The sequence below is a fragment of the Aquarana catesbeiana genome, linkage group LG02 (assembly GCF_042186555.1).
Source record: "Aquarana catesbeiana isolate 2022-GZ linkage group LG02, ASM4218655v1, whole genome shotgun sequence".
Taxonomy (NCBI): Eukaryota; Metazoa; Chordata; class Amphibia; order Anura; family Ranidae; genus Aquarana; species Aquarana catesbeiana.
Window position 1 is genome coordinate 316,362,066 of NC_133325.1, and position 16,056 is coordinate 316,378,121.

The 16,056-nt window shown below is 40.1% G+C and overlaps 1 long non-coding RNA gene across 1 annotated transcript in view; it reads left to right on the plus strand.

The window, feature by feature from the left end:
* LOC141127889 (uncharacterized) overlaps positions 1 to 16,056 on the plus strand; it is an 88,116-nt gene that overhangs the window by 52,609 nt on the left and 19,451 nt on the right. Inside the window, exon 2 of the long non-coding RNA XR_012241604.1 lies at positions 13,189 to 13,253. This is a non-coding gene — a long non-coding RNA (uncharacterized lncRNA). The remainder of the gene's footprint in view (positions 1 to 13,188; positions 13,254 to 16,056) is intronic.

The window sequence follows — 16,056 nt, forward strand, 5'->3', positions numbered from 1 at the left end:
AGGCACTCTTCCTACTGACCACAAATATAAGAGGCACCCTTCCTACTGACCACAAATATACGAGGCACTGTTTCTACTGACCACAAATAAAAGAGGCACTCTTCCCTCTGACCACAAATATAAGAGGCACTCTTTCCTCTGACCACAAATATAAGAGGCACTCTTCCCACTGACCACCAATGCAAGAGGCACGCCTCCCATTGACCACCAATGTAAAAAGCACTCTTCCCACTGAACAACATAGGGAACGTTCTTCCCACTGACCACAAATGTAAGAGGCACTCATGTTATGGGTCACAGTGTAAGGAGCATTCTATTCACTGATAATTGTCAGGGGTTCCCTGAGACCTGAAGGTTATGTAAAGGGTTCCACATTAAAAATGATTTGATTGTGTGTTCTAATGTGTTCTAATCACTGAAGTTACACATTACTTAAAACATAAGCATTTTGAGCTCTAACCAATTACATTTTCAATGTGTTGTACTAGTAAACAAATCATCTACAGTATATTAAAGGGTAATTAAAAAATATAGATAATCATCAGCCATGTTTTTCTTCTATACATTAAGGGCATCTCTAGCGCCTGGCACCCAGAGAAGGTGCCACACATCTGCTGGTGGGTGCCCCGGATCCAAACACTGCAACCATCCACATTGTTTTTGTTCATTTGTGCCCTGTTTCTGTCAGATCTGTAGCATAGAGATGAGGGAAGTGCTCTGAAATTCCCTTTGGTTTTGCGCTACAAGTCTGACAGACAAAGCTGTGCCCAGGCAAAGCAGCAAGTCAGACTGCACTGCACTGCACTTGGTCTGAGCGTAGGCGTGCGCAGGGGGTGTGCCAGGTGTGCCTGCGCACGCCCTAATTACCCCATTAATTCCTCTTGCTAATATTTCACCCAAAATTGTAAAAATATATTTAAAAAATGAAATAAAAATAAAAGCTACTGACACTGTTCACTGCCCTACTGACACCCTACTGACAAGTCCACTGCTCTACAGACACCATCCACTGCCCTACTTACACAGTCTATGTTTTAATACATTTGAGGTGCACAAGCTAATGCAATAGTCTGAGCACACCTATGGGTCTGAGAATGAATGCGCCAGTTGGGTCCACTGTTTCTGTTTATAGATAATGGAACGGGGAGTTCTTAGGAACTGAAAATTGTGGAAACAACCCTAGCAAAGGTAGTTTAACTACTGATATTGCACTGATAATATAGAAGAAGTTGACTAAGCAACTTTGCCTTTATGACTCTGACATTCTGGGAAATATACTGCGCTCCTGATCCCTGTTTCCAATGTAGCTGTCACAATAGGGAAGACACTAGGGCAATGAATCTCAACCATCTGTCCTCCACTGGATTTTAAAGATAATTAAATATAGGCAATAGACAGCTTTTAATTAGTAGGGGGGAGGGGAATAAAGGATTACACGTAAGGTAGGGAGGCACAGGAAAAGGAGAACAAAATTTAGAGAAGCACAGGCAATTGAAGGAAATACAATCAACTGGGGGGAGTCATAGGACATAGCTGGTGGAAGATGCTTATAGGAAATTGATGAAGGGGGGTAGGCGTTGGCAGACCTGTCAACGATGAGGACAATTTCTGCACTCTCCACAGCAGGTCATAGCATATTCAGTCTTAGTACATATTTATACAATCAAACTTAAGCTTCAGGCTCATGCTTTTACATGGATTCAGAGCTCGTTACTGATTTATAATAACTTTATAAACTATGGTAGGGCATGCATTATTTGCACTCTATGTATGCATAGATTACCGTATTTTTCGCTCTATAAGACGCACCTGACCATAAGACGCACCTAGGTTTTAGAGGAGGAGAACAAGAAAAAAAATATTCTGAACCAAATGGTGTACTAAAATATTTAATAAAATGTAACAGAATAATATACCACTCTGGTACCACTCTGTATATGCGTATTCAACAAACAGAGAATTGTGGTTATTTGCTATATTATCTCTGTGTATATTCACTGCAACCACATCTTTTTGTATTTTAGTCACCATTTTTGAACTTTCTGTTTTACACTTTCTACAATAAAATAATAGACTGAGGAGACGATAGCCACCCAGCTCGCGCTGACAGGATGGCGTGCATTCCACCGCCGTATGCTTGTATAGAGGCCCTCAGTGACATGAGCATGTCTTTTATAGTGACATCTGACATGGGATGGCCTGTAATTAGAAACTGTGCAATGGGGTCTGGGAGAGTGACAGGAGAGTGCTGTGAAGGAGAGGAGTCTGCCACATCCATAAGAGGAGAAGATGCATCTGGCTCCCCAGGATCTAGATTTCACTGGGCTTATGGAGGGAGATAATGGGTTAACCTCCAGGGCATGGTATGAAGTTTGCTCACCTGTAATGACATGTTAATCTGAGCCTGCGCTTGCTGCTCGAGCTAAGTAGGAAGGCTCTGGAGGTCCAGCAGCTGGCGGTGCATTGTGACTGCCATTTTGGTGGAGCCCACGTGGCATGGTTGGGCAGAAAGCCGATACTTTTTTAACCCGCAGCAGGTCTTGGTGGCGTCTCCGCATGTCTGGACGGTCAGCAGGGTATGAGGAAGCCAGGAGGCTAGATGGATCGCTGCTGGAGAGGTCCTGGGCTGTGATGTTGAAGCCGATTCCCTGGTGCAGAGTGGATCTATGCGGCCATACTGCTCGGTGGTCGGCACGGTATTGTAACACGGCGGTGGGGGGTGGACTTCTGGTCAGTATTCACTCCATAAGACGCAGAGACATTTTCCCCCATTTTTGGGGGAAAAAGCGTCTTATGGAGCGAAAAATATGGTAGCTTATTCTAGGCTGTTAAAAATTCATTTCTTATTGGCAGCCATTGGTTTTACCATTACATCCAAAAAGTTTGGGCCTATAGACAGCAGAAGCAATGAAGGAACTTTCCCTCAATATATATTTTCCCTATCATCAGTAGAAACAGAGTAAAATCATAAAGTATATCCACATATACTAACAAATGTTCTGCATGAAACAGGGAGGTGATCCTAGCAGAGAGCTATCATACTGTGTGCCTACAAGCTTCGGTGATAGAAATTCAGCCTTGGTTATTGCCCACCTTTGCTCTTCATTTAATGCAATTAAAATAGTTCACTCATGTTGAAAATAATAATACAGGATTTAGGACATTTATAAGAAATTAAAGCGACTGTTGATTAGATTATCCTTTAAAGTTAGATGTTCACATTGTTAGATCATAATACAATGTCGTGAAGCAGAAAGCAGTCTCTTCAATGATGTAAATGAAATCATTTCTAGTCTCATTGGGTAAATAAAGTATTGTATATTTAGTTTCAACAAAAAGTAGCAGATTATAAGAGAAACAGAAGTGTTCAATCAAATCCGATTAAGCCATAAAATTAGCAAGGCATGAGGGCTTACAGCAAGAAAGTTGAATGTTTACTTAGATCACAGAATAAAATCATTAAAAAGCACATAATGATTTTATTATGTTTGTGATTCACACAAACATTTCTACTTTTTTGCTCTAAGCCACTATGGTTTTCTAAGTTTATAGTTTTTTTTCGATTCGCTTTGGTGCTTTTGCCTTTTTTATATTCATCAGTTTCTCATGGTTTTTTGAAGCATAGCTCCACTAGGGAGCAGCTCTGCAAATGTTCTTCACATTGTGATAAACAGCTATCAGCGGGAATCATTCTATTTTTCATGCCTGTTAACAAAACATGAAGGAAATTGCTAAGTGATGGCAAACCATGGGATGATTAAAGAACAAGTAAACCCTTGTATTTGTTATTAGCATATATTATATAATTCTTTTACCTGAAATCTATTGATTTAGTTTTGCTGGGAGTGTAATGGGGCATTTTATGTGTTACATTAAAGTGTATCTAAGCCCCAAGAACATAAATGAAATATTTTGCAAATTACCAGTGGCTGAATTCTCAGGCTTTTTCACCTGGTGGTCCTCCCAGCTGGGCCACCATTAGGGGGTAAAATTGGCCCCCCTGAACCATCCTTGAATGTATTAGTCCAGTAGGGGGGCCCAAGAGTTGACCGGATACTTCTGTTTTCCATGTGATGTAGGCTGAGTATTACTATGGGTCCTGGTTTACAACACTTAGTAGTTCCCTGTGCCCCATTAGTTCAGCAAGGATGCCTAGGGCAGATAGGGGACTTTTTTCTTCTATCAGGAGTAGATGGAATAATATTAAGTGTCTTGGCTCCCAACAGTCACTACTGACACCTGCACAAGTTACATGCTCCTCTCCTGAACCTACACTCTGTACAGTAGTATGTAGGCTTAGGTTTCAATTCCCTCATGCTGTTAAAGCAATTTACACTCACAATTTACCATGGAGTGCTTGCCATCCTGCCTCATTACTGTCCTCTGTGTATTCAAGGTAGCCTTATCAGACAGGCTGTACAGCACCCCATGATTTCTAATGGCCCCCCTGCCTATCATTAACACAATTCCTGTCCTGTATCTAGAGATAAGCAGTGTTGTCACTCTAGGAAAGGCCTATCAAAAACCTCCCCTGTCCCCATTTTGAGAACATAGGGTGGAGGTGTTCTGTAGTTTACAAGGAGAACTCAGAAATGGCTGGTAACAATGTAAATTTAGCAAACAGATATGACAAAATGCTCCTGTTGTATATGTACAGGCCAAAAGGAGCAAAGAAAAGTTGTTCAGTCAAAGTTAGGGTTTACATAAACTTTAAATGGAGCCCCATCATTTAGAGATAGCACTACATAAAGCTACAAAGTTCTTCCTGCAGCATGTTCTATTCACTACTTGTATGTAATCAGTTGAAAGGATATGTAAAATTCTCATCCTAAATTTTATGTGTTTCACGTTCATTAACAGATTCAGAGTGATTGAAATAAAAGTTTCACTTGACCCTGATAATATATGTGTAGAGAACATAGACTTGAGGCCTGTTGAGGCCTGTTACCCATGCTGTGGCCCTTTGGCACTGATTATGTGGCCCACAGGGTCACTTCAGGCAGTAGCCTGTGTTTTCTTTACCTAGGTGCTTAGTCAAGCAGGTGAGGGAAAAACATTGTTTTTCCTGGCTTCCAGTAGTTAGAACATTTGGTTTATTTCTTTCACACTATGCAACTCTTCCTCCATTCTATTTTTATGTTTCTATATTAGATTTTGCTGAGAGAAATATCAAATGTGGCACCAGAAATTTTAAGGGGAGCTGTACGGATAACTGAAGAAACATTGATTTGTAATAGGGCTATAGGAGCAGTTATCTCTAGTAGTTTCATGTAACCTGCCTCCACACTCCGCATGAAGCATGTCCCAGTCTCCAATATCTCTAAAAGCATGTCCATTTTCTTTTACTATCTGTGGTAGCATTCCTGTTGTGTCTGACCTTCTCCTGATGTATGTCTGCAGTCTCTAAAAACTTTATATTTAGAAAATCACACAATTCTATCTGTGGCCATTTGATGATGTCAGGGGCCATGCATGAGGCCCTCTACATTAGGTGAGATAACCACCACTTGACTCAAATATAAAATATCCTTTTAGTAAATTACACCCTAGGTGTACTTCCCACTGATTTTAGCCTGGACCCTGGTAACACTAAACCAGGCAGTAACAACGAAGCAGCATAAGAGAACTTCAGTGGAGCAACATGTCTGTAGAGGGAAATATCTTTTTACACACAATTAGGTTCAGTTCAAAAAGCTTTATTGTAAACATTATTTGCATTACTTTGTGTTATTTTCACCATATGTATATAAATATTGCACTGACTAATTCTAAAAAGGATTATCAATGCTAGTAGCACATGCTGTATTTCTATCACTATTCTTACTGTAAAATTGCATGTAAAAGTCAGTTAACAAAAATTATCCCTTGGGTTACAACTCCTTATTGCTTTTTCTGGGCACTAATTGAGAGCTACTGTAATGTGTCTATTGAGAAGCACTTGATAAAAAGCCTTTTGAAGTGAAGTGAAAATACTGATATATTATAAAAACTTCTGATTTGTGAAAAATAGATGTTGCAATAGTTAAATAACTATTTTGTTGGAGAAGTGCATTTGGTTAAACACATTTCGATGAGAGAGAATTATAAAGTGTTAAAATACCTATCTAGCTTAGTGAATTGACATAAAGAGTTCTAACGCATTTGTATTCCTGTACTAAAATACTGCCAGCCGACAAGATAAAAAATATTTTTTTTTACATATGGGTGAATGTGTAGCCAATTGTTGTACACGGGATGGCTATACATTCAGCTACTTCGCAATTCAAAATATAGGGCAATCAAAGTATCACCCAATGAATTACCACATATACTCCAGCTACCACCCAGAATATAACCATATTTACTCCAGCCAGATAGAATCTAGCTACTTCTCAATATATAACCAAGTGCATTCTAGCTACCACTCAATGCGTAATTAAATTCAGACCAGCTTCTATTGAATCAGTGCATAACCAGATGTGTTCCAGATACATCCTAAATCATAACCAGATGCATTTTAGCTACCATCCAGAGTATAACCTGGTGAACGCAAGCTACCTCCCAATGCACACAATGCAGCCTCACCAGCGCCCATCAAAAGCAGCCTCACCAGCGCCCATCAATGCATCCTCACCAGCGCCCATCATTGCATCCTCACCAGCGCCCATCAAATGCAGCCTACCAGCACCCATCAATGCATCCTCACCAGCGCCTGATCAAGTGCAGCCTACCAGCACCCATCAATGCATCCTCACCAGCGCCCATCAAATGCAGCCTACCAGCGCCCATCAATGCAGCCTCACCAGCGCCCATCAAATGCAGCCTCCCGGTGCCCATCAATGCAACCTCACCAGCAGCCATCAATGCAGCCTCACCAGCGCCCATCAAATACAGCCTCACCAGCACCCATCAAATGCACCCTCACCAGTTGCCATCAAATGCAGCCTACCAGCGCCCATCAATGAATGTTCGCTTGTTTCCATTCATGCGGGAGTCAGGACACAGACACAGTCCTCCGCTGCTACTGTGCCTCTGATAATATGTGCGAATGGAGCAACGGCTGCCTGCTGATGCTGAGGCTTAGTTGCTTGCTGCAGAGAGAAGAGAGTAGGAACACCAGTGGATGGGCACCCTAGGTAGCAGGGTGCCCTAGGCGGCTACCTAGTTTGCCTAATGGTAGCACCAGCCCTGCTCCTAATGCATAACAGGGTGCATTCTAGGTACCCACCAGTGTATAACCATATGCACTGAAACAACATCCGAATGCATAACTAGATACAGTTCAGCTACCTCCCTATCACCCAGTGTATAGCCAGATACACCCCAACCCGTCACCATAACTTGGAAATATTCCTTCATTTATGGATATATGGAATCACCATAAAGCTAATTTGTTAAAACTGTGTTTGTACAGGAAAAAGCACTACCAGTAAGCCAGTAAAATGACATAATGGGACCTTAGAGCTAAAAATAAGTTTCATTACTTATCTAAAATAGCTCTATAGTCTTTCTTAGTAACTGAGACATGACTGATAGAAGACATTAAATTTATTGAGAGTGACATGCTCTACTGTAACCTTGATGCAACTTAGTTTTATTTAGAAGAGATAGCTAGCTAAGGGGGTTCCACATCCAATATAAACTATAAAATATAGAAAATTGTTTTGGACATTTGAGCGGACTTTACCGGTACCAGAAGGAACACTGTATAATTTTACAAAAAGATTGTTTATTAAATATTACACAATTAATAAAAGTGTACATAAATAAAAACAAGAGAATTAGGAGCTCTCATTTGTACAACCACAGGTATAAAAATATATATTCCCTATACTGCCAAGTCAAACAAGGTCAACGTTTCACTGTTGCTTCTTCAGGACCTATTTCAATTGACTGCAAGCAAAGGGATTGTGCATGGGAAAAAGAACAGTATCAAAAACTTCATCAGAAGGATGACAGATGCAGACAAATTACATATGATAAAATAAATCCCATAGATAGTATGGAGACAAAGTATATGGGGTACCACTTACATAGTGAATAGAGCCCTCTCATAAGCGGCATGCCATGTGCTACCCAGGTGCAACCAGATCAGTGAGGCATTCACTAGATCAAAACCGACCAGAAAATACCCTCTAATGTCCCAATCTGAGAAGGAAAAAAATGTAATGAAAATAAAAATATAATATATAATATATAATAAGTCCCCATATAAGGATACGGGGTAAAATACAGTGGGGATGGAAAGTATTCAGACCCCCTTAAATTTTTCACTCTTTGTTATATTGCAGCCATTTGCTAAAATCATTTAAGTTAATTTTTTGCCTCATTAATGTACACACAGCACCCCATATTGACAGAAAAACACAGAATTGTTGACATTTTTGCAGATTTATTAAAAAAGAAAAACTGAAAGTCTGAATACTTTCCGTCCCCACTGTATATTAATAAACATTGCATCTTAGCAAGGTACTCACAGGACCAGCAGATTCACAACAACACTACATCAAGGTGACTATTCCTTTTCCACAGCATCTAGGGCCACCCTCCTATTGATTCCTACCATGTAATATAGATATATGGATTACACATAAATATTCGCTATACAATGTTATATATTCTGACATGACAATATCAATCCAAAATTCATAAATAAAGATGGTTTCAATACCTGTACACAATGGTTCAGGATGAATGATAAACTGGACTGTGCATAAGCTTCCAAATAACCAGCAATGGATCAACCAGAACCTACATAAACCAAAGGGTGTGTAGTCACCATTAATTAATATCCAGCTTATGGCAGAGAGAGCAAAAGCAAACCGCATTATACTTGAACTTACCAGTTAACTGGCATACATTGATTCCCAATTATTAATATCAGCGGGTACTAGATCAAATCCATGCTAATTGTGGCTGCAAAAGTAGATCTAGGGAGCAAAGTAACATAAATTACTTCACAACCTAAACAACAATTCAGATGAAAGGGACAGAGAAAGTCCCAGTGTGTAGGCTAACCTGTTCAACAGAGGTCCTGGATGAACATGCCGCCATAAAGAGCCCTTGCAACTGATCATTAAATACAGCCAACCATCAGCACCATCTGACAACCCAGATGAGCTAACTATAATCACCTGTGAGGGCTGCACCAATGCACCTGAGCATGCAGGGCTAGCGCAAGTGTAGTGGTGGGGAGTCCCCCATAGATGTGAGAAAATAGTATTGATGTTTGCCGCGCATGCGCGACCGAGATAGTTACAGATTATTAGAGGCGCGCTCATGCGCACTGGCCCTTAATTTATACTTGGGGAAAATAGACACCATCCGAGATGTACAGGCGCAGCAAGCAGCCAAAAAAAGTATCTTGCATGCACGCATGAAAACTAGAGAGTCAGATTATTAGAGGTGCGCTTATGCGCACTAGCCTCCAATAGACACTTAGAAAGAGACACTATCCGAGAGTACAGGCACAGTAAGCTGCCAATGCAGGATTTAACCACAAGAAACAGGAAGCCAAATGAACAATACAAAAACAATCTGCCATATAAAATATGATAGATGAATATAATGAAAATACATAAATATTAATGAATATATGAAATAAGTAATAGGTGGTAAAAAAAAATCCTAGGTTGAAATATTAATTGGTTTTCCTGCTCTTTCTCTTCCCTGTTCCTGATTAAATTTTTGGTGAAATGAATTCAACAAAATGATAGTTTTGTCCCTCCCCTATCTTGCTGTATAGCTCTGAATAGATTAACAATCACATCATGATGTTTGATTATGTATTATATTATTATAAATTGATCTATTGTTATCAAATTGTTTGGTGTATGATATTAAACATGGGTAGTTAGAATAACCGGTGCAGCAATTCTCTTGTTATTTTAATTAGGATCGATGACCCTGCGGCCTTGAGTCCTATAGTTTAGTTTAAGGTATACATGTGCGGCATGCCATGGGGTGGCCTTGGTGCACTTTGGATCATGGCTCAATCTTGGATTTAATGTTTTTCATTTTTATTTTATATGAATTTTTTTCTTGGGGACCCCCGGCATAGATAACATCTGGCTACAGTTTGGCTTTTTAGCATCTGTATTACCAAGGTGGTGGTGTTGCGGTGGTTGGCGTCAGGGGTATCCCCTGTTTTTTTTTCCATCTTATACTTATTTCATATCTTCATTAATCTTTATGTATTTTCATTATATTCATCTATCATATTTTATATGGCAGATTGTTTTTGTATTGTTCATTTGGCTTCCTGTTTCTTGTGGTTAAATCCTGCATTGGCAGCTTACTGTGCCTGTACTCTCGGATGGTGTCTCTTTCAAAGTGTCTATTGGAGGCTAGTGCGCATAAGCGCACCTCTAATAATCTGACTATCTAGTTTTCATGTGTGCATGCGCGGCAGACGGCAATACTTTTTAGGCCTTCTTGCTGCACCTGTATCTCGGATGGTGTCTTTTTTCCAAGTATAAGTTAAGGGCCAGTGCGCATGGGCGCACCTCTAATAATCTGTAATTATCTAGTTCTCTATCGCGCATGCTTAGCAAATGGAGATACTATTTTCTCACATCTATGGGGGATTCCCCACCATTACACTTGCGCATGCCCTACATGCTCGGGCACATTGGTACAGCCCTCACAGCTGATTATAGTTAGCTCATCTGGGTTGGGAGATAGTGCTGATGGTTGGCTGTATTTAATGATCAGTTGCAAGGGCTCTTTATGGTGGCATGTTCATCCAGGACCTCTGTTGAACAGGTTAGTCTACACACTGGGACTTTCTCTGTCCCTTTCATCTGAATTGTTGTTTAGGTTGTGAAGTAATTTATGTTACTTTGCTCCCTAGATCTACTTTTGCAGCCACAATTAGCACGGATTTGATCTAGTACCCGCTAATATTAATCTTTGGGAATCAATGTATGCCAGTGTAGCGCTGGTAGATTTTTTTAATCTACCACTGATAGGTTAATCTTGTGGGTTACTTGTTAGAGGAAGTTAGATTTGCCTCTGTTCCAGCTTGGCTGAGTTGCATGTGGTTCCACACTGTGCCGGTGGGTGTCGTTGTCACCATCGGCTGGTGTTGGAAAAGCAACGTGTTGAAGCGTATGAGTGCTCCTATGTCCCGGAGACAACTCGGTTGAGGTGGTCCTCCGAGTTGCATTCTGGGAGAGGGAATTTATGGGACAGACGCCATGTTTAGGGGTTCGTTTTCAGCCACCTGCTGGCCCTCCTGGCTGACAGGTATGCATTAAGAGTACCACCTCGTGGTCCTCCGTTCCGGAGGCCCACGTCGCTGCGGCGTGTGGGTGGGTCCAGTAGCCTGTCTGGGGCCTACCACAGCAGCAGAGGAATGGTCCTGAGCTGTCTATCCTGAGTGAAGAAGCTGGACAACCGAGAAGATCCCAGGGGAGGACCCGTCATGGAAGGATCATGCAGAGTGCTGGTCTGGAGAGGGGCCTTGTGACTCGGTTGGAGGACATATCCTGAAGTGATCTTACTGCATAGTACTGCCGGGTTGGCTTAAAGGTTCAAGTACTGTGTCTGACATTCATCATAAACCAATACATCCTGTGGCAGAGGATTGTACGGGTTTTATTCCAAACAAGTCTGGCTGCTAGGCAAGTGAGAGAGGCCTATCCAGGCGGGCAAAGATTGGGTTCCACAAGGGGGAGCGCATTCAACCATTCAACCGCAAGTGTTCAACTCTAGAGAATGTCCTAAAGAATACTAAGGAAAGGTTGTTTGAGCTTCCCTGCAACTTTCCTTCTGCCTCTTTCCTGCTACTTCCTTTATTATTTGTTCATTAAAGCATTGGAAAATCTACTCAAGTGTTGGTGTCTACATCGTCCAGAAGTAAACTCAATGGGACCCTAGACCCGGTGACGGTGAAACAGAGGTGTGAAGTGTAAAGGTAACAGCCCGCTTTAAACCAGCAGCTCCACCGAGAGTTAGTGCTACACCAGTTAACTGGTAAGTTCAATTATAATGTGGTTTGCTTTTGCTCTCTCTGACATAAGCTGGATATTAATTAATGGTGACTACACACCCTTTGGTTTATATAGGTTCTGGTTGATCCCTTGCTGGTTATTTGGAAGCTTATGCACAGTCCATTTTATCATTCATCCTGAACCATTGTGTACAGGTATTGAAACCATCTTTATTTATGAATTTTGGATTGATATTGTCATGTTAGAATATATGACATTGTATAGCGAATATTTATGTGTAATCCATATATCTATATTACATGGTAGGAATCAATAGGAGGGTGGCCCTAGATGCTGTGGAAAAGGAATAGTCACCTTGATGTAGTGTTGTTGTGAATCTGCTGGTCCTGTGAGTACCTTGTTAAGATGCAGTGATAATATATTTTACCCTGTATCCTTATATGGGGACTTATTATATATTATATTTTTATTTTCATTACATTTTTGTCCTTCTCAGATTGGGACATTAGAGGTATTTTCTGGTCGGTTTTGATCTAGTGAATGCCTCACTGATCTGGTTGCGCCTGGGTAGCACATGGCATGCCACTTATGAGAGGGCTCTATGTAAGGGGCACCCCATATACTTTGTCTCCATACTATCTATGGGATTTATTTTATCATATGTGATTTGTCTGCATCTGTCATCCTTCTGATGAAGTTTTTGATACTGTTCTTTTTCCCATGCAGAATCCCTTTGCTTGCAGTCAATTGAAATAGGTCCTGAAGAAGCAACAGAGAAACATTGACCTTGTTTGACTTGGCAGTATAGGGAATATATATTTTTATACCTGTGGTTATACAAATGAGAGCTCCTAGTTCTCTTGCTGTTATTTATGTACACTTTTATCAATTTTGTAATATTTAATAAACAATCTATTTTTGTAAAATTATATAGCGTTCCTTCTGGTACTGGTAAAGTCTGCTCAAATGTCCAAAACTATTTTCTAACAACTTAGTTATATGTCAAAGGCTGCTTCCACTGCAGCATATTAGTTAAAACTCAGCCAGTTTCAAAAACATTATTGATCCCCTTTCCTCCTTATCTTTACCTAAACCTAAATTTAAGGTGGAGTTTATCTGGAGTTTACTATGGAGAAAGCACACTCTCCTGAGGATCTAGGGAGGAAGATTCTGCAGGCGCAAAGACTAGTTGGTGGTACACAGGCAATGACATGCTCTATAAAGTAACATTTATATTTATTTTATTTGTATATAGAAATGATATCATAGAGGAAGAACAAGAGGAACTACATACTGGATTTGAAGAAGGTCCAAAATAAGGTATACATGGAGTTGCACTTTAAATGATCATTCCTTTTTGTGTGTCCACTAATGATTAACTATACAAAACATGCATTGTGTTTTTTTTATCCATTTCCAATTTATTCTTGAATGAAGTCTTTTTAACTAATATTTTAACAGTATGGAAGGAACAAAATAGCAGGTTAGGCAGTGATGCTGTCCATTGTATCTATTCAGGTATTTACAATCCAATTCCAAAAAAGTTGGAAAAAATCTACATAAAACCAGAAGGAAATGATTTGTAAATCTCATAAATCCATATTTTATTCATAATACAAAATAGAAAACATTAAAATGCTCTGAGAAAACTGAGAAAATGTACAATTTTAAGAAAAAAATAAGGTCATTTGAAATTGATGGCAGCAACACATCGCAAAAAGGTTTGGACAGGGCTATGTTTACCACGGTATAGCATCCCCTATTTTTTTCTGGATTTTAAGGAAAGGAATGTTGTCCCATTCTTGCCTGATTTAGGATTCTAACTGCTCAACAGTCCTAGGTCTTCTTTGTTGTATTTTTAATTTCAAGATGCACCAGATATTTTCAATGTTGAAAGGTCTGGACTGCAGATAGGCCAGTTATGCTCTTGGACTCCTCTACTATGAAGCCATGCTGTTGTCTTAGATGCAGTGTGTGGTTTAGCATTGTCCTCGTGAAATATACAAGCCTTCCCTGAAAGAGGTGTCATCTGGATGGATACATATGCTGCTCTAAAACCTGGATATATCTTTCAGCATTAATGGCTGCCCATTCCATATGCTCCAATGCACCCCCATACCATCAGAGATGCAGGCTTTTGATCTGAGAGCTGATATCAAAAGGTCCCTCTCCTCTATAGTCTGTAAAAAAAAATTCAAATTTTCATTTATCTGACCACAAAACAGTTTTCCACTTTGCAACAGATCATTTTAAATGAGGTGTTGGTGGATCAGAATTGGATTCTTCTTTGCATGATAGAGCTTTACCTTGCATTTTTGGATGGCAAGGCGAACTGTGTTAAAAGACAGTGATTTTTTTTTAGTATTCCTGAGCCCATACATTGAGTGTAGGCAAGTGCAGTTTATCCTCCTCTCTGTAGCTGGCACTGTTTTGCTGGCCATTCTACAGAGAAAATGGAGGATGAGAGGAGTTTTGAATATCAGCTAGAGATTTGAGGATAAACACACCACATCCCAACAGTAATTTTTTTTTTTGAAAGAGTATAGACAGAGATTTTTAAGGTGCTGAAAAAATATACAAAAAAAGATTTTTGTATAAAAAAAAAATCGTACAAAAATTTTATTTTATGTCAAAACGAAAACCAAATATTTCTTTAAAACCAACAACAGTTTCTTGGGGTCATGGTGTGTGTGTACAGTGGTTTACGCTCAATTTAGCGTAGAGAGGACCATAAGTTATTAGCTTACAAGATATGCAGCAAGATCAATAGGTATTTTTTTTACACTTAGCAAACAGATATAACAAATAGGGACCAGATTAGAGAAGTTAATTTTTAAGGTTTACTTATGCCACGTACACGCGACCGGTTTTGCCGTCGGAATAAACTCAGAAGGTTTCTTCAACGGAACTCCAACGGAATTCCATTCAAGCAGTCTTGCCTACACACGGTCAAACCAAAGTCTGACTAAAGTCCGACCGTCCAGAACAACGTGACGTACAGCACGTACGACGGGACTAGAAAAAGGAAGTGCAATAGCTAGTAGCCAATAGCTTCCGTCTCGTACTTGCTTCAGAGCATGCATTGTTTTTGGTCCGTTGGAACAGCATACAGACGAGCGGTTTTCCCGATAGGAATTGGTTCCATCGGAAATATTTAGAACATGTTCTATTTCTAGGTCCGTCAGAATTTTCGAAAAAAAAAGTCCGATGAGGCACACACACGATCAGAATTGACGATGAAAAGCTTCCGTCGGGCATTTTCTGTCGGACATTCCGCTCTTGTGTACGCGGCTTTACTCTTTAATAAATCACTGGAAAGCAGATTATTCGTTTTCTATGGACAACATTTTACCTTTTTCTTTAATTTTACATGTAGTTGATGGTCATTTATGTGTATGCATTGCTGAAAATGAGATACTCTTGGAACTTTAAGACATCACCCCTTGATAGGGGCAACTTTAAAAGTAATCCAACAGAGCCACTTTTTCTCAATATTTGACGGGGAAATCACTCGGCTCCATCCTGTGTTGGGAACTCCACTATTTCCCTCTGGCTACACAGACAGCCGTTTTAAGCAAATTATGCGCCATGGCAGATTTCGATTAGGGGATTTTTTTGAAGCATCGAGGTTGAAGACAAGGTCGGAAATGCAATCGCTGTTCTGTTCACCGCTGGATCCATGGCGGATGCAACAGCTTACACATTTCCTAACCTCCCTTAATAGGGGGGGAAAGATCAGACCGCTTAAATACATCATTAGAAAATGTATGCCTTTTGGAAGAGCCTTCTGCACATGGAGTATCAGAGGTATATAAAATATTAACAGATCCCCTTGAAGACTTTGTCCCAAGATTTCTTTCGAAATGGGAAAGAGATCTGGACATTACACTCTCCAAAGAGCAAAGGAGCTATATTTTACACTTTGCTCATTACTCATCAACTGCCAGCAAATACCAAGAGTTATGCTACAAAATTCTTACAAGGTGGTATAAAGTTCCATCATTACTACAAAAAATGTATCCAGAGCGGACAAATAAATGCTGGCGATGTGGCGAATCAGAGGGTAATATGCTCCACATTATTTGGTCATGTCGAAAGTTAATAGATTTCTGGTCTAAAGTAC